General features: G+C 34.2%; 2 long non-coding RNA genes across 3 annotated transcripts; both read right to left on the bottom strand.

Annotated features, from left to right (window-relative positions):
* On the bottom strand, positions 1-2,334 carry LOC132287196 (uncharacterized). Its single transcript, XR_009472944.1, has 3 exons — positions 688-2,334; positions 377-592; positions 1-287 (listed from the first exon to the last, which is right to left on the bottom strand). It is a non-coding gene; the product is annotated as an uncharacterized LOC132287196 (long non-coding RNA).
* Positions 2,335-3,675: 1,341 nt separating this feature from the next.
* LOC132295119 (uncharacterized) lies at positions 3,676-11,039 on the bottom strand. 2 transcript variants are annotated; one of them, XR_009478325.1, is made up of 6 exons: positions 10,862-11,039; positions 7,577-7,784; positions 6,887-7,477; positions 6,675-6,789; positions 6,408-6,556; positions 3,676-3,923 (listed from the first exon to the last, which is right to left on the bottom strand). It is a non-coding gene; the product is annotated as an uncharacterized LOC132295119 (long non-coding RNA). The 2 variants fall into 2 exon arrangements; XR_009478324.1 differs by having other exon boundaries at positions 6,419-6,556.
* Positions 11,040-19,670: the final 8,631 nt, after the last annotated feature.

Raw genomic sequence — 19,670 nt, 5'->3', positions numbered from 1 at the left:
TGGTTGTCTGGATATTACCCTTGGTGTGTTGGGCAGAAATTCTGTGAAATCTTCCTCAAACATAATCCCAATAAACTCTTTCTGTTGTACATACCAATATGTTGAAAATGATAAATATTCACTCCTAATCAATTACATCAAGACAAACTAAATATACGTACTAACACTTTAACATAATCCATATATTTATGGAGCTTTCCCAATGAACAAAGGTAATCAACCATCTTCTTCGGACGGTTGACAAGAAACAGTAACCAATATCTTTCTATGCATGCAGGGAAAAATAACTGCAGTAATGTAAGTATACAGAGTTAATAAATAGTAAAAGTAAGGTTTACAAGATTATGGAGTAAAGAAAAGGAAAAAACACACTAACCAGTTTTGCTGTGTCTATATCAGGTAGAAAACAGTACTCACCATGCTTCTTGAATTTTTCCCACACTTCTTTAAGGCGGCTGATGCGTTCAGGTTTTTTCTTTAATTCTCTTACCTTGAATTCACTGATTAACTGCATGGCTTTATTACTAAAGTAGTACCTGTCCCCCTTGGATCCTTGCTTCTTATTTAACATATTCCCAAAGTAATTTATTACCTGTAAAAATTACAGATTTTTTATGTACATGTTAAAGTAATCCAATTAACATTCATACATATGTATAAATAATGTACAAAGTTAATTTAACTCACATTGTTGGACACCCAGTTAGCAGCGAAGACACTATGAATCTCATGGCGAGATACGATAGTACCGTATATGGAAAGAATTGTTTCACTGACATAATTAACAACAAAGCTTAAGATTTTAGTTTCATTTTGAACAAATATTTTGCGATATATATGATCCAGAAATGTAAATATATTAAGCCAGTATTGGTGTGAAACATTTTTTGTACAATAAACAATACATTACACAGATATTTATATAGTTTATTCATATATGGTGTTCATATTTTGTTGCATAAAAAATTAAGCATTCCACAAACACTGTCACGTGTGATAAAATACATACCAGAGCTACAAAAGGAAGTAAAGAGACTGCTTCACAAGAAGGAAGAGCTTTTGTCAATGCTGTCTAGGCAAGAAGATAGAAATAGTATTGAAAATGAAGGATAAGTAGTGGAGAATATTCAAAACTCTCTATCTGTTGTCTCGGCAAGTCAACTAGGTGATAGAGAAGTGGTGGTTCAGATATCCATAGTCAAGCACAATAATAATCTGAATTTACAAAAGGTTGCTGCTACCTGTTTTGGTCCAAGTAACATGTTGTCTTAACAAGGGTATTTCAGTCATTTTGCCTACAACCTCAAGGGTATCAAGGGTATTTCAGTTAGCAGAGCTAATTTAAATCACTTCTATGAAGGTGCATTGTGTCAATTATGCTAAAAATTAGTATTTCTCCTGTATACACAACAAGTGACAATTGAAGGGCATTTATGGAAGTTCATGAACAATCCTATTTTTAATCTCTGAAATTAGCATGAAGAGTGTACTGATCCACTGAACTATAAAATGTACCTGTGAAGTTAATTTTATGGTGTAAATCTAAGGTTGCTGAAGGTGAAATCAAGTTGTGGCTACCTCTGGTGTTAAAACAAGGTTCAAGCATGTGTGGTTGTGGTTTTTACATTGGCAGAATGTGCTCTCTTGTACCAAAGTGAGCTGAAGTAAGATTTTACATCTCACACCTTCATTACACCTATTTTTCTGGTTTTCTCACTTAATCTGAGTTTATATTATTTGTATCTTGGTATGAGCTGCATGTTATTCATCCTAGCAAGTTTCCATTACTGATTAAAGGCTATTGAAACTCAACATTTACCAGAAAACTGATTATCTTTCTGGTTAACCTATTAAACCTCACTTATTAGGGTTTCAGGACTGTTTACTGTGATTTCAACTAAGAAGACATTACCTTGCTATCATTGATGAGATTTCTGTTTGAGCATGTATATTATCATGAAATATGACTGAGGGTCTCGAGTACAAAACAGTGCAACTGTGAATTTAGATTTCAGTCCCTAGTTGCAGAGTTTGTGCAGAAATTGGTTTAGAACAAATTTTGGGCCTAAAATTTAATTCATAACGAAGTGCTCAACCTCTAAGTTTTCTTTGAGAAGATAAACCAAGTATAGGAGAATATTTGCCAGGCTTGAGACCTTGTAGAATACCTTTTCTACACTCGGTTCATAGGGATCATAGTAGCTACAAAACTGACCTAAGCCTATTTGTTTTGTTATTGATTTTGTGCTAAAGTGTGATTATGTTGCTGTGCTTATTGACAACATTGTTGGTGCAAGTTTATAATGATTATTTGACGGTGTGAGAACCTATAGTTGCTCAAGGTTCAGGTGTGTTGATATAATTGTCCTTGAGAGCTTAAAAGGTAGGGTAAATTGCATTCCAAGCCTTTTGTGATCTGAAGTTATTATTTCCTACTTTATTCATTGTTTTATTCCTGTTACCATGATTGAATGAAGATATAAAGGCTGTGGAAATATACGGAGGTTCACAATTGAAGCTAATTACTAAAGTGACAAATTTACCTTGTGTGTTTCATTCTCACTTAAAGCTGTGTGTTTCATTCTCACTTTGTTTTACAGCTTAAGTGTATTGAAGTTGGTGTTATGACACCTCATTGTAAATGGATTTGAGGCTTTGAACATCTTCTGTTCAAGTGGTATCATACTAATGCAATCCATTGGCAGAACTAATATTCTCCTATCTATATGATCCACAAATGTAAATATATTAAAGGAATATTAGCTCAATTTTAACTAAATGTACCTTTAATATATACTAAGCATTCAAATGATGTAACAAGTCTAATAAAAGTCGGTGCATTGGAAAACTTACTTTTTTTCTGCCTCAGCATTTGCCACATATGTCAACAACATGCTTTTCTCCTTTGACAGACTAACCATTTTGCCGCCTTTGTATACATAAGGACAAAAACAATATTTTTTTAATTTACTCTTCTCCTTTCCCTTTTTATCTTTTACATGACTGGTTCCCTCTTTGATATTTCTTAAATCAATAACCTCATGACCCTCATTTTTTTCCTCTGCAGTTACCAACACCTCCTGCCTAAGACTAGAACAACCCTCATTTTTTTCACCCTCCGCAACACTCGACTCATGCTCACTTCTTCCATTACTTTCCTCACTCCCATGTAATTCATCTTCACTATTATCTAAACCACTTCCCTTGCCCACTATTTCATCATCACCACTACAGTCTTCACCATCATTTTCATCATTCATTGCACAATCCTTACCACCTCTGCTAGCATCTTCACCTACTTTGTTAACCGGTTCAACATCCCTCCCATCCTTACCACCTCTTTTACCATCTTCACATTCCCCACCTATACTGCTGTTATTGGCATTGTTGTCCCCAGACAGTTTTCCTTTTTTTCCGAATTCCACGCTTCTTCAATGCAGTCAACAATTTTCCTAAACTCTTCTTCGAATTTCTTGCATTAAATTCGGCTAATGCAATATCCATCTTAAAGTTTTTAATGTAAACCTGCGTATATACAGTTCAATGACATCTTGTGATACCCCTCAGATCCGAGACACGGGTTGATCAGGCCCAGACCCAAACCCAAGGGAATATCAAACAATTAAAGTATTTTAAAGCGAACACAGATGACAAAATGAAATAATATAGATGGAATAAAACTGAAAGAAACATTAATTACAAAATCCTCCATGTATAACTGAAAATTGAAACTCCAATCCTCCAAAACTTCAAGGTTACAACTTGGGAATCCACTGATGGACCCCTAACCAAAAGTTCAACTGAAACTGAAAACTGAAAATAGATAATGCTAGAAATATCGAGAGAAGTCCTACATAATCAGATGAAGGTGAGACTGTCCTCGACAAGCACGATCAAGCTCTAAGGCTGGAACCGTCCTGTACCTGAAAAGAATAATGAAGGAGTGGGTCAGACCCATGAGCAAGTTCTAGTCTAACTACAATCCATACAGTGACCCGATACGCAGATACACCGTAGACACCTCACAATATCTATCTAGTCCATACGTATAAATATATCCACACTAAGGGACATTCACTAGTCTATAATAGGGGTCTCAACCTGAATAGAAGGCAACATGCGAATACGCACTCAAAGGTGGGCATGAGTACCTAGACCTAACATGGTACACCTCAACCTATTATAACCAGCTACGCATCTACTGCATATACGCACCCTAACCAACGAGTCTGAGACTTAAGCTCAACTCGTGGTACCATAAACATATATATAAAGTCCGTCCAAATCCAGGGTATGTAGTTCAAATACTTAATAAACTGACATACAACAAACCAACTGGTTAGTCACTCAACTTATCCAGTTGATGTGACTTAACCACCGTCCGTTAATCCAGGAAGCCACTCAACTTAGTTGCAGTTGATATGTCTTAACCAAAATTAGGATTCAATATTTATAAATCCATTCCTTTAATCCGTTAGGTTAGGTTTAGGCATTTTGAGCTAAACCGTTCCTAGTATGTCACCGTCCCATACCGGTACATACCATCCTCCATATCCAGGTAAATTACAATGTATACATAATAAACAAGTAATCTACAGTCCAAAACCACTATCCAAATAATTGCAGAAAAGTATTTAAAGTTTCAGCAATTTAAATCCAAGAATTTAACCATATAGTTGCAAGAAAACGATTTAATAATTCAGCAACTAGCCTCCCGAGTATGCATAGATCAAACTTAATAATTAAATGATCTTATCATGCATTTGAATGTATTTTAAAACAAGTTTAATAAACACATTACATTCCATCAAGTTGCTGAAATTTATTTCAACAATTAATTTAACTTCCATTTGTTAACAACATAGAACGTGCCTCAATTTTTACACTGTTTGTCCCGACAATTTAGAACTACACTTTAATCAATTTAGGGTCTTAATAACACTCAAAATTCATTCTTTAATCCCTCTGTAAAGTTCCAAATTCAACCAAATAGTCTCCATGCTCCAACAGTGAACACAGTACGTAGAAAATTAAAAAAAAAAACTTAAAAAAAATCAGAAAATAAAAAGGGAGCCTGCTCCAAAATTTGGCGCAGGCTCTTTTTCCAGCCTAGAGCCGACTCTAGGACTCCCTAGAGTCGGCTCTACTTGTTGTGGGAGCCGGCTCCCACATCCATGGAGCCGGCTCTCACCTCCTCTGAGAGCCTTATCCCCGTTGCTTCGTTTCAGTCCGTCCGCTCCTTCTCTGATCAATTCCTATCACTCTGTTGGTTTCTAAAAACTAATCTTAGGACTCTTAATTTAGTCTAGAAGCATTCCCCAAGATTGTTTACAATAATTTTGAAAACAATTACAAAGTTTAATCAAGCCATTTAAACTAGCATTGTTGAAGAACAACACTGAAGCTAAATTGCAACATCAGTTTTATCCCAACCCCTCTGTTCTTCCTCCAATTTAAATTTGAAGTCTTAAATTACATCTAGTATCCAATTAGACCGTGGTTGATTTCAGTAAGATTCAAAATAAAAATTAAAACAGTGGGACGTTATGCCAAAACAGAGTCAAGAAAACATACGTGCTATAATTGTTTTGTAAATAAATGTTTCACAGATAAAACGATCAAGTAGAACATATATAAAACATGCATGGTTCAGTTTTAGGCCAATTAATCTCCTAGAGACTGTCTAGGTGCACAGAACACAAGCCAATGGGAAGGAGGAAGATAAGAACTTGCCTGTACAGTTTTATAACCAAAACCTTGTCGCCGTTGTTCTAAACTTTCTAGCCTCCTCTGGTTCTGACCTAATCCACCAAAATCCTCCCTTGGTCCTCTCTCAAAGCCTCACTGTGTAACTTTCTGCTCTCTCAAAGCCTCACTGTGTAACTCTCTGTATCTATGTTACGTGAGTAAAGTTTTTTTTTCCAACCCTTAATACAGATTACAACTATGTATATATAGGCGTAAAAAACCTAAACCCTAATCCTTGTTTAATTTGAGCCCTAATGCAACACTTAGTCGGCCCAAGAACAACCTAAGTTATAACCTATGTCGGCTAATACGTGAATATACAGAAAAACACAATCCTAATTTAAACCAATTTAATTAACTAAAACCGATTATCAATTAAGTCAAATAAAACATCATAAAAACAATTTAATTTAAAATAATTTAATAAAAGAAAACAAAACAATATAAACCATTAATTAAAACAAAAATCAAATTTAAATAACCATGGAAGAAACACACAATTAAAATAACCAATTAATAGAATAACACGCAATTAGACAATTAAATAAAAGATTAAACAATTAAATAAATGCCAGGACTATCCTTTTAAAATTAGGGGTATTACACATCTGTAAATTTTAAAACAAATATTCTACATACATGAAATGCATTTCACTCACTAAATGATTACCTCCACCTCTGAGTCAGAACATTCGTAATCATCATATTCAAAGGTTAATAAATCAGATGGAGAAGGGGCGGAGCCATCTTCGGCTGCACCATCATCGCCTCTGCTTCTACTACATGTCTTCGCCTTAAGAGGCACCAACTATTAAAAATCCATATGAAAATACATAAGTGAGTCACTACATTATCATATAAGAAAATAAATTTCATGTTAACAAGCAAAACTTCAATTATCTGTCCACGACCAAAAGCTCCATTACCTAATTCCCATCTTACGTATGACCGAAAAATCTCTGTGCTCCAAAAATCAAGGGCTTTAATATCTCCCTCTGGGTAACCTCCATATTCTGTCTCACAATGCATCATATAAAGTAGCTGTTTTCAATTACAAGAAACAAAGTAAATAAAAAGGAAATGTAAAGAAAACGAAAAAGAAATCAGAAGAAAACAAAAGCAATGAAAGCAATGATACCTGCAAAAACATCAAACAACCACCATATGACTTTTTCAGCTTCCCATTTGTACGTGGTTTCATAGTTCTCAACAAACATTCATGGACATAACCGCACCAGTTGTAAGTACTGATACTATTAACATTATCCACACTTTTCAACAAGCGCCAGTGGCATGCATTTCTACCAGTAAGACTTAGTAAAGTGGAACAAGCAAAGAGGACAAATGCTCTCTTGAATTCATCACTTGCCTTTAAGTTTAAAACCTGGTCAAATAACAATGAGTTTCGCCTGTGTCGAAGTAACCACCTTCGTCTAATTGTATCCCAAGAATCGAGTGCACATCGGCTGAATGTATCGATATAAAGCCTCCGTCCTCAAGTCTTATGCAAGAATTATCAGGGTCATAATTCTTTAGTAAGTACATGCATAAGTCCCGAGACATATATGTACATTTCAGCTTCAATAAATTTTTGAATCCAATGTCCTCCACAGCTTTTCTCTTATTCTCATCAAGCTGTGAAACAACTTGAACAAACTTCGAAACGGCACATCTGTGCCGTGCATCTATGCCACGTACCTGGATGAGCAATTTTTTTGGCCTTTCTCTTCTGCTTCAAAGCCATACCATTAAAAAACAAACATCATGCATATAATCTTTTCAAAGAACTTAGCCATAAAATTAAATCATTACAACTAAATATAATTACATTCTCTTATATGGGAGCTCTTTTTTCTGGAGCGAGCTTGTCATACTCTTCCATTAATCTTTTTCTTTCCCTTACCCACGATTATTTCTCATTAGCCGACATACCATTCCATGTCATTCTGCAAGCATTGTGCACTGAATTCATCAGAGCCTTCGACATCCTTCCCAATTTGCTATTAACTTTTCGATAATTGGCTATATAGTCAGACCTGTAATCATAATAAAGAAATTATTATCAACTTTTTCGAGGAGTCAATAATTATTAAATGAATGTATATTGCATCAACAAACTAACTTTCCTACCATGTCCAACAGCAGAAGATAATATGCAATACAAATTGTATACTAATTATGTTTTACGCCTACCTCTGTGTTCTTCAGGTCTTAAAAGGAATAATTGTAATCTGGTTGATAAGCTTATTAAAAAGATTTCTCATTGCAATACTAAGCTATTGTATCTTGCTGGTAAGTTGGAGTTGATTAAAATAGTGGTGAATCCTATCTTTCTTTTGTTTCTTATCAAGTTGGAAGTGGCTAGTAAATTAAATTGTTTCTTGACCCTTGGTGTGAGGGTTTAACAATTACACAAAAATTTGGTCATACGCTGGCTAGAATGTTATATTTACACAGGGATGTAGTATTATGCTCAATGGAGCCTGGAATTTTGCTTTGTTGCAAGATGAATTGCTTATTCCTTTCAGGGCTTATCTTAACACTATCAGCATTCAGTGTAAACCATATAAATTGATATGGAATGGTGGTTTATTTTCTTTTAACAGAGCATGGGAATGGTGCAGAGTTCCAAATGTTGAAGTACAGTGGTATAAACTGGTTTGGGGTAAAAGTAGGCCTCGCTGGTCTTTAATTGCAGTGTTGGTGTTGTACAATAAACTCCCTACTATGTTGAATTTACAGAGAAGAAAGCTATCTTTGGCTTCAAGATACTCATTATGCCTTCAAGGTTTGGATACTATGGATCATATATTCATCAATTGTGTCTTTTATCATATTTATTGAAAATGGATTGCTGAAGTCCTACATTAGAACTATGGTGTCGGTCTGATCCGGCGTGTCCAAGTATCTACTTTGGTTTGATTTCGCGTTTTAAATTCCAAGTTGATAACTTTGTGAGTTGTATCTTATTACATTGTGCTAGGAGTTCCAATGTCGGTTAAACATTATGAATTGATTTACATCAAATTGCAAGTTGTATAAAAATTAAGTTTTGCATGCTCATTCCCTACGAGTAAACTTGTTTACTTACCCCAAAGTAACCAAGTGTTTTTCAGGTAAAGAAATGGTATTGTGGGATCCACAACACCCCTTGGCTTGCTTAACTATTTGGAGCATTTTTGTTATGTTAGAATATGCACTTGTTAGCATATCATGCTTCCTTTTTGGTTTATTGTATTAAAACTTGTATTTATTGTTCAAACTATGTAATGTGCACTTAAGTGCACCTTTTGTCACCCTATGGAGGTGTATGTAATGAAGCCAAGGGCCAAAAAGAATTATATAACATGTATGCCTAATTATCTTCATAATTTGTTTATGCGATTTGTAAGATTTAAAGGTCATATTTTGCATATGACATGTCATGAGGCCATAGGCCATTTTAGCCCATCTATTTTATCATATTACACATGTGTGCATAGTCATTTCTGGGCAAAAACCCATTCCTTGGTGATTTGAGCCTCCAATAGACTCATTTCACATTTTTTTTTTTGCAAAAACTAAGCATAAGGGCATTTTGGGGTTTTCACATGAAAAATAAAGTTTTCTTTTGGCATGGTTAGCTAGAAAACATGATTTTTGGGGAAGGGGGGGGGGGTTTCTTCTTTGTGTTTTTTTAAAAAATGCCCAGAAAGTCCTCAAAATCACATTTGAAGTCCAAAAAGCTTATAAGCTTGTCTGCAAGACAAGCGCTCGTCCATAGGGGATGAGTGCTCGTAATAAGGGTAGTGGATTTTTGCCCTAGGGCGTGCCATCTACGAGCGCTCATCGCCCTTGGACGAGCGCTCGTCCGTACTATTCATGGGTGTGTGTTTGTCTTGGTTCAGCACTGCACTTCTAACTTCATGTTATTGTATCTTCTTTGTTTTAACTTCGAATTGATCCGTTCTTGAGTCTAAATTGATCGCGTCAAAATAAAATTTCCAATGGTATCAATTAGAGCTTTAGATTCCATTTGTAGCTCAAGATATTTAAGTTTTAGTGAGGTAATGTTAGAATTTGGTTCGAACCAGGATAGGGTTTCCCTTCCTTCGACTTCAGGACTTGATATCTTTGCCGTCCGAACTCCGAATCAAGTGATTCTTGAGTCCATCTTGATTGATTTTTTGTTGTATTTCCAACAGTGGGCTCAGTTACACCCGGATTTCCCTAGAAAATGACCAGTTTTTCCCCTTTTAGCATTAAGGGCTCGTTTTTCTTCGTTTTACCGTTTCTCCTTCGTCCGGACTCCGAATCATGCAATTCTTGAGTCCATCTTGATTGGTTTTTCATTTTTTTTTCCAACAGTGTGATCGGTGGCACCCGAATCTATATTTTCATAAATGACTATTTTGCCCCTAGGGGCTGAATTGTTATTTTTTCGATCTCTTGCTTCCGCACTGTATTCCCTTGGGTTCCGTGACCTCATGGAAGGTCGTCTTAGAGTCTTTGAGGTGTGTTGTGCTTTGGGAGACTATTGTTTTGTTTCTTGCTTGCACATTTTGGATCTGTTTCAGGTCAATCTTTATTTCATCACAGGATACACTGGGTTTGTAAAAATCCAAGGTCGTCATAACCACGCTAGGGTGATTTTCCTAGTTCCCTCTAGGTTACATTAACTCCACAGACCTTCGGTACCTTCTCGGCGTTTGGGTTTTTTAAAAATCCTTTTTATCAAAAAATTTCCCAAAATCTCTTTTCTTTCATTTTAAAACAATTTCCCTTTTCTTCATGCCCAATAATATGCAGGAATGCATCATGCCCTTTTTATGCCATGCTAATCAATGCCCATAATCATACATTTAATTCAATTATAAACCACTTAGCATACTTGCAAGAATTTTCAAAGAATTTACGGCATGTTTCCATTCAACAAGAATCTAACATGATAAGACTATAAACATGAAATTAATTCATACAAGCATACAATTTCAACTAAAAACATAGCTACATACTTCATTTACAATAATCTAATTATTTTAGAGGAAAATCAATATAAATTGGCATGCTAGACAATAATTCAAGATAAAAATTCACAAAGGAACAAGAAATTTCGTGGATTAGGAACCCTTACCCTAAAAAAGAATTTTCCTCACTAGATCATCAAAGCCTCAAGCCTCCAGCCTCCTCTGCAACCTCGGACCTCTCTCTGTCCTCAAACTCTAGGCTCACTCTCTGTAAACTCTCGTCTCTCTCTGTGAGCTCTCAGCTCATTGTGTGATTTCAATATCATTCACTTTTTATATCATTCCCAAAGTCACAAGATACACAATATACATATAGGCAATATTCCACCGACAACAACCCTCACCACACAAATCTACCAACAGCCCACGTGAAAGGACAAAGCTAAAGGAATTTTGGCCAAACAATTCCTAGCCATGGGTCTCGCAATCACAATCACCATTTCCTTATCACCTAATTTCGCAGGTGCACCATTCTAATCTCTATCTTCTCTTCAACATACATAATATATATCAATATATATATTACAAAACCAATTCAACCTCATTTAAATAACTCCAAGTGGGCCTCATCAAACCATTACCATTATCACAATTTCTTTTCCTTCAATCACCTTTCGGCAGAAACCATGCTGCCTCCTTATCTCTTCTGAAACTATAAGATACAATATACATTATATATACTAATACAACAAAAACCAAATCAACACCTTAACATCATTTAAGTGGGATCCAAAACAAAAAATTCTTCTTTGCATTTTTGGCTACCACCTTCTCCTTCATAAATCCAACAGACATTATATATATATATATATATATAATTTAACACAAATGAAATTCAACCCATTAAATATTTCAATTGGGTAATTCTCAAAAAAAAATAATAATAATAATTAAATAATCAACCTTGACTAAAAAAATCATGAAATAAAATTAAAATCCTAAAAATCCGGGTTGTCACAAACCTAATTAGTGCCTTTAATTCATTCATTCAAAGCAGTCCTTTCTAAAGAGCTTGAATCACACTTTAGGAATTGCAAAGTTTGACACAACCACCAACATGACTCGAACATGACACGAGTGAAGTGGGTTTAGGTTGACCTAAAATAAATTTGGGTAGTAAACGGGTTGACACGATTAACCAATTTAGTTAATCATATCATGTTTGAGTTGAGGGGTTCAACCCGTTTAACTATATGTGTCACAAATAAATTTTTATTTAAGTTCTAAAATAACTATTTAAACTTGTATCTTACAATTTATTATTTTGTAAATTAGAGGTTATTTAGTAATTTGATTGGGTTCAAACTTATATTTTTCTAATATTTATTATTTGATTGAGTATTATTAATAATTTACATAATATAATGTTTCGTTTTATTAAATAGGTCGGATTAGTGTTGAGGGTTCTTGACACGAGTATTAAACAGGTTGTGTTCAAATGTAAGCCCTGACAACTGATTAATTATTAAACACATATAATTGTTATCCGGTCAACTGATCAATTACCAAAAATTAGGAGCTTACTTCAGTTCAAATGTAAGCCCCGACTGTTGGAAATTTTTATATATAAATAATTATTATTAATTTATGGTCCTATGCACTATGCTTTCTAAAATAGGATTGTAATGTGATTATTGATACTTGATGGATTGGGTTATACTTTCCAATTTGGTGGTCTAATTGGGAGTATGGTTTTATAATGTTGGATTGTGATTTTCCAACTTATTTGGTATGATTTAATTCTAGCCATTTATATCTAAGTTTTCATGATAGGAAGAGAGACTTAGGTATGTTTATTTGTAGAGAAGTCGTCCCCCCCCCCCGGCGGCGGTTGTTGTTATATAAAGGTTTTAAAACCCTTATTCAGCCCTATCGAATAACAACTCTCAGAAAGGGGTAAAACACTCTAATGTTTTGTAGGAACTCAAAGATGATTGCATGGATATTCTAAAGGTACTATGTGATTTAATTATCAAACAGATATGATATCTAAATTATTCTTTAATTAATTACAGTATACTTGATTTCTACATGAATTATTGAAATAAAACCCAACAATTAGTATCAGAGCCAAGTTAGGGTTTGTAGAAATCAAAAATAGTAAAGATTGATTTATGGTGTATTTGAAATCAAACTGATTGCGTCATAAGGTTAAAATTGTGTGTCTGTACTGGTACATACATGGATTTGTAATTAATTTATATATAAACATAGAAGGTTTTGTCTTCAAATGCTATCATATATTGTACACACTGAACGAGAATTATTTTAAGCATGAATCAATTTGTTATTCAATTGTAATCAGAATTCATTTTCTTCATAATGTATGCACGCGGAACGAGGAAAAAACAGACAACGTTTTTTTTTTTTTTTTTTTTTTTTTTAAAAAAAGGATCAGCTTCTTATGTAATTGTAATTAGAATTTGTTTTCTTATGCGCGCCGAACGAGGAAGACAATTTAAGTGCAAAAAACAGATACTCTTTTGTGTTTATTATTGCTATAAGGTTTTAGTATTGACTACTGTTTTAGTAAAGGATGCACAAAAGTGGGAAAGGAAAGAAAAATCTTAAAGATTTGAATAATAAAGCTACTGTAAAGCTTTGAAGTTTGTCACTATCTTGTTGGTTGGATTAATCGATTATAGTGGTGCTTTATAAGGCTGATTCATATATAATTATATATAAAACAAATGCATTGGTTTTAATACCCAGACCATTTATTTAAATATTATAATATTATATTATGATGAAAGTTTGCTAGGAAACACTAGTCCAATGGATACAGATATTGGTATGCACACATGATTAATTTATGTATATATATTCATGGGTTAGAGATATACATATACAAGTGATGTAAATTTTTTCATGCCAGGTGCTAAACTGATTGGTTTTGTGAGAAAGCCTTTGTATAGTGAATATATATATATATATATATATATATACAAGATTGCATGTACATAAATAAATAAATAAAGTTTCTACTTTCATGAATTTAAAGTAGACTTGTTTATTTGAATGTGTTTATACATACACGCATCAAATGCATAAATGGACAGTGAGGTATTAAAACGTGATTTGTTTTTGCTTAGTTTATATCATGTATGAATAATCTATTTGATGTCAGGTTAAGATTTTTTAATTCATGTCATATTACCAAAATCAGTGACCTTTGAGTGGGACATGAGATTATGTGGCTATTTAGTCACACCCCACCCAGTGTTTTTATTAAGTAATTCATGATACTTGGTTAATTTTAGGTTGAAAAATTCATGAAACTTGCGTGCGATAATCAAGCAGTATTAACTAATTGATTTAAAGATTCAAGGGCTTTAAAGTGTTATTGGATATATAATACATGCATCAAGTTTTATTATTTTATTTTAATTAAAGTATATAAAGAATAGAGATTTTTTAAATCTCGATTGATGTGCATGTTATTTTTATATTGTTCACTGTAATTTCTTAAAATGTATGAGGAGGCTTTATTTTATTTTATTTGTATTCAAACCATTTATATTACAGTGAAATCAAGTGTTCCATAATATTTGGGTTTAGTTTATGTGCATTATTAAAAAATTGTTGAACTTAAATAAATGAAACTTCTGCAGTTTAGGTTCTTCCTTGGGGTTTAGGAAGACCGGTAAAGTGACCGTTTCAAAAGTATTAGCCAAAATAGGTGATGTCTGCCAAAAAGTGACACGCTCACGAAGGTTATTATTATTTTTGAAATTTTAAGACATTGGTCTTATTGAGATCTCACAGTGCACTTACCTACATGAGGGCATTAATTTTGCCAAAAGGTGATCAATGTCTTAGTGTGGAATAAGTGAGTAGAATATTTGAGAGTGCTTGAATTATAACTAAATAACCCTCTTGCCAAAAGGTAGTGGAAGTGTTTAGCAATAATTCAAGTATAATCAAATAGGTCTATATGCGATTTTATCGCAGGTTTGGGGGTAAAGTAAAATCTAAAATTCTGCCAAAAGGTGATTTTTAGATGGCATTTTTATTTGTTCCCGCATGGTAGATGGTTTTTGCACATGGTCAAACACCCTGAGAAATTCAGTTTAAAACTCCAAGCACGAATTAAAGTAATAATCCCTAAAGTTATGACATATTATTTTATATATTGTTTATGTGGTGTTATTCAATATAACATTTATTCAGGTTACAGACGCTTTTGTAATTTAAAGATAGCTCATAGGGATTGAACCATTGAATGGTTAAAATTATATTGCCTAGAAGACAGATTTTGATATTATATTGGGTTTTTTGGACTACGTGTCTGTGTTTTTTATTAGGAAGAAACCCATATGCCCAGTGCAGAGTCTTCTTAGGTAGAAAAGTTGTTGCATTTTTATGTGAACTAAAGGTATTACCACGCCATTAGGTTAATTTATGCTTCTATTGGTGATACTATTCAGGGTGGTATTCTGATTTTTGATACTGCCAATGAGCTTTTTGATTTTATCATGAAAGAGTTAATGGACATTAAAAAGCAACTACAATACTATTATCTGACATGGTTTATGTTAGTCAGATATGATGGCAATGGTTCAGTAAGGGAGTACATCTATATAATGTGCAAGCTGGTTAATGATCTGAAGTAGTAGAGAATCATATTTGATAATAAGTTATTAGTCCACATGGTGATATATTCTCTGCTTAGGTTTTCTTAGCTTTTCAAGGTGAATTATAATTCACAAGAAGTTAAATATGGGATTAACCAGCTGTTAGCACTTTGTGTGATTGAAGGGGAGTGACTCAAGGGTGTTAAAACTGAGTCAGCTTATCTTGCCGTGACAGCAAAAATCGTTTCAAGAATAAACTAGGCAGCAAGAAAGTGAATAAGGCTAAACAGAATAAAGAAAGGCAGAACAATACGTGAAAAGATATTGATCATGAAATGATAAATGTTGATCCTATAAAAATAAAAGGATATCAAAAGAAAAAGGTTATTGTGGTGAAAAAGAAAAACAAAGCAGGAAAGAAAATCTCCATGTTAATATTCAAGCCAAACTTGGTAAAAGTATAGGTATAGACATGGTAGATGGATCCGGATGTGATCATATCTGCTTCTTGTTTTCAATTGACTCGATATCGTTCGAACAAAATCGTGTTTTTGTTAGAGAGGATTCATCTATGTTATACATAGGATATTGGGTAATGTCTCTCAAAAGAGACTTGAACGCTTGGTCAAGGATGAGATTATTGGGCCACAAATTTTATGCGTTGGTTGTATCAAATGATAGATGTAGAGAAATGCAATTTTGAGGCTAGTCGATCATTTGGTCTTTTAGACTATATTTATAGCGAATTTTGTAGTCCATTTCTTATTGTTCATTTGTGGTAAAGGTATTTCATTGTCTTCATTGATGGGTTCTCAAGGTATGATTGTGTACTTAATCCACCAAAAGTCCGATGCACTTCACATGTTTAAGATCTATCAGACTGAAGTTAAAAAACAGATAGGTAAAAAGATTAAAATTGTAAGATTGGACCGAGGTGGTGAGTATTATGGGAGAATGGACCAGGAGGGTGTGAATCATGGTCCTTTCGTCACGTACTTCAAGGAGCAAGGTATAGTGCCACAGTATACCACAGCTGGTTCTCCTGAACAAAATGGAGTTGCGGAGAGGATAAACCGCACCAATCAAGATGTTATTCGCAATATGATGAGCCATTCTTCACTACCTGAGAACTTTTGGGGAGAAGCTCTTAAAACGGCAGTTTATACTCTTAATAAGGTGCCATGTAAAGCAGCTCCTGAAATACCTTTTAAGCTTTGGACAGGTCGTAGACCTAGTCTTCAACATTTATGTGTATGGGGATGTCTTGCAAAGGCAAAGTTGTACAATCCTGATATTAAGAAGCTTGATCCTCGCACTGTTACTTGTCATTTCATTGGGTACCCTGAGAGATCATTTGGTTACAGATTTTATTGTCCCTCTAGACCTATGGAGATTGTTGAGACTAGTCATGCAAAATTTATTGAGAATGACGAAATATAATGGGAGTTTGGATCATCGTACTTTCTCTTTCACAGAGGAGCAATCTTCTGTGCCTATTCCATTTACTATAGATTTAATTCCTACTTCAGTTATTCCACTCAGAGCTCCTAGTTCTACCCTTTCAGTTATTTCTCATATGCAGCCTCTTGCTTCAACTTTTAATCCACTTTCTGATTCTTATCAACTTAGAAGATCTTCTAGAACTCAAAGGTCCGCTATACCTGATGACTTTGAGGTGTATGTTAGTGAGGTTGACATTGGCGAGCATGAGGATCCAACTTCATTTAATGAAGCCATGGAGAGTTATGAATCTTCTAGTTGGATAGATGCTATGAAAGATGAAATGCACTCTATGGATGTTAATGGGGTATGGGAGCTTGCTGACTTACCTACAGATCGCAATACAGTGGAGTGCAAATGGGTCTTCAAGACCAAGAGGGATTCACTTGGAAATATTGATAGATATAAAGCTAGATTGGTGGCTAAAGGTTTCAAGTAGAAGCCAGGTTTTGATTTCTCTGAGACATTCTTTCCAATTTCATCAAAGAATTCTTTGAGAGTCATTCTTGCTATTGTTGCACATTATGATCTTGAGTTGCATCAGATGGATGTGAAGACAGCATTCCTTAATGGAGACCTTGAGGAAGAGATATGCATGTCTCAACCTAAAGGTTTTGTGGTTAAGGGACATAAACATCAAGTATGTAAATTAAAGAAATCAATTTATGGGCTCAAACAAGCTTCTCGACAGTGGTACTTGAAATTTGATGAAGTGATTACTAACTATGGGTTTAAGGAGAATGTTGGAGACAAATACATATATCTCAAGGTCAGTGGGAGTCGTTATTATTCTTGTCTTATATGTTGATGATATCTTACTAGCTAGCAATGACATTCATGCGATACATGATACGAAGAATTTTTTATTAAGTCATTTTGATATGAAGGATATGGGCAATGTTGAGTTTGTCTTGGGAATTAGGATCCACAGAGATCGCACGACAGGAACACTTAGTTTATCTTAAAAGGCATATATTAATAAAATTTTAAAAACTTTTGGGATGGAAAATTGTGCACCTGGTGAGGTTCCAGTTGTAAAAGGAGATATTTTTTCAGAGGAACAATGTCCTAGGAATGAGATTGAAAGAAGTAAAATTGATGTCACCGCATATGCGTCTGCAGTTGGAAGTCTGATGTATGCTATGATGTGCATTAGACCAGATATTAGTTATATGGTTGGGATGATTGGAAGATTTCAGCAAAATCCAAGTATTGCTCATTGGAAGGCGGTGAAGAAAGTTTTAAGGTATCTTCAGATAACAAAAGAGTTTATCTTGGTGTACAGGAAATCAAATTGTTTAGAGATAGTTGGTTATTCTGATTCAGACTATACAGGTTGTTCAAGTAGTAGAAAATCCACTTCTAAATATATTTTTATGTTGGCTCAGTGAGCTGTATTATGGAAAAGCTCTAAGCAATCCATTATCGCAGATTCAACTATGTATGCAGAGTTGATCAGTTGTTATGAAGTGACCAAACGTGCCATGCGGTTGAAACAGTTTATTGCGGATTTAAAGGTTATGGACTCCATACACAAGTCTTTGATAATTTTCTGTGAGAATGAAACTGTCACAAAATATGTGAAAAATGAAAAATTGACCAAGCGTAATATGCACATAGATGTAAAGTACCTTTACATGTGCGAGAAGGTTAAGCAAGGTATTATTGAGGTTCCCCATATAGATACAGCAAGGATGATTGCAGATCCTCTCACTAAAGGTCTTTAACCAAAAATATTTAAAGAGCACGTGATTCGGATGGGTATTCAAGAGTCATTGTTTTATGATATCTGATTTCTCTATTGCATCATGTTATATTATAGTTGTTTTCTTTCAGTTTATTTACACCTTATAGTAACAGTTATTTGCATCCAAAATAAAGTTATGATGCATCATTATTATTATTTTGATATATATGGTTTATGCACGTGCTATTATGTTTGCCTGGGAATGGCATTTCACTCATGAGGTTGTTTGGGCTAGATATGAGATTGACACCATATGGGTAAATTCATACATAAGATTTGTCTGGGAGTGGTAATACACTCATGAGATTGTTTGGACTAGATGTGAGATTGACACTATATTCGTAAATCCAAACATAAATATTAAAGTTTGCCTGTGGGAGTTTTTTTTACACTCTATGAGGATAGCTTGGGCTAGATATGGGATTGGCTCCATTGAACGGAAGGTTGGCGGTTTGCTGTAATATGTTCTGCTGACATACCGCGATGGTATGAAGCAGGACGGATAGTGAGGTATGCATTTAGACCACATGCAGTTTGCACATCTCATGAAATACAATAAAGACCACTATATTTGCTTAAATCCTAGATAAAATCGGTTTTGAGATCATGGAACTGTTTAGACTAATATATTACTTGTCTACGCATTCATGATCCACTATTAAGGAAGTTTACGGAGGAGAGTGTTCTAAAATATCAATCCATCTATTTCGATAATTGTATTTTTATAAAACAAAAATGAGTGGCCACTCAACTTTTTTCTAAAGTGTGTTGCAATCCATAGTGTCATTTTTATAAAATTTAGAATGCATGAACCAAGTGGGAAATTGTTGGAAATTTTTGTATATAAATAATAAAAATTATTTTGTGGTCCTATGCACTATGTTTTCTAAAATAGAATTGTAATGTAATTATTGATACTTGATGGATTGGGTTATACTTTTCAATTTGGTAGTCTAATTGGGAGTATGACTTTATAATGTTAGATTGTGATTTTCCAACTTATTTAGTATGATTTAATTATAACCATTTATATCTAAATTTCCATGATAGGAAGGTAGATTTAAATATGTTTATTTGTAAATAAGTCGTCCCCTC

Source organism: Cornus florida, unplaced genomic scaffold (assembly GCF_030987335.1).
Source record: "Cornus florida cultivar Cherokee Brave unplaced genomic scaffold, ASM3098733v1 CherokeeBrave_3.0.0_Hap2_Chr02, whole genome shotgun sequence".
Classification (NCBI taxonomy): domain Eukaryota; kingdom Viridiplantae; phylum Streptophyta; class Magnoliopsida; order Cornales; family Cornaceae; genus Cornus; species Cornus florida.
The sequence above is the reverse complement of the archived record's forward strand: the minus strand, read 5'-3'. Positions and strand labels throughout refer to the sequence as shown.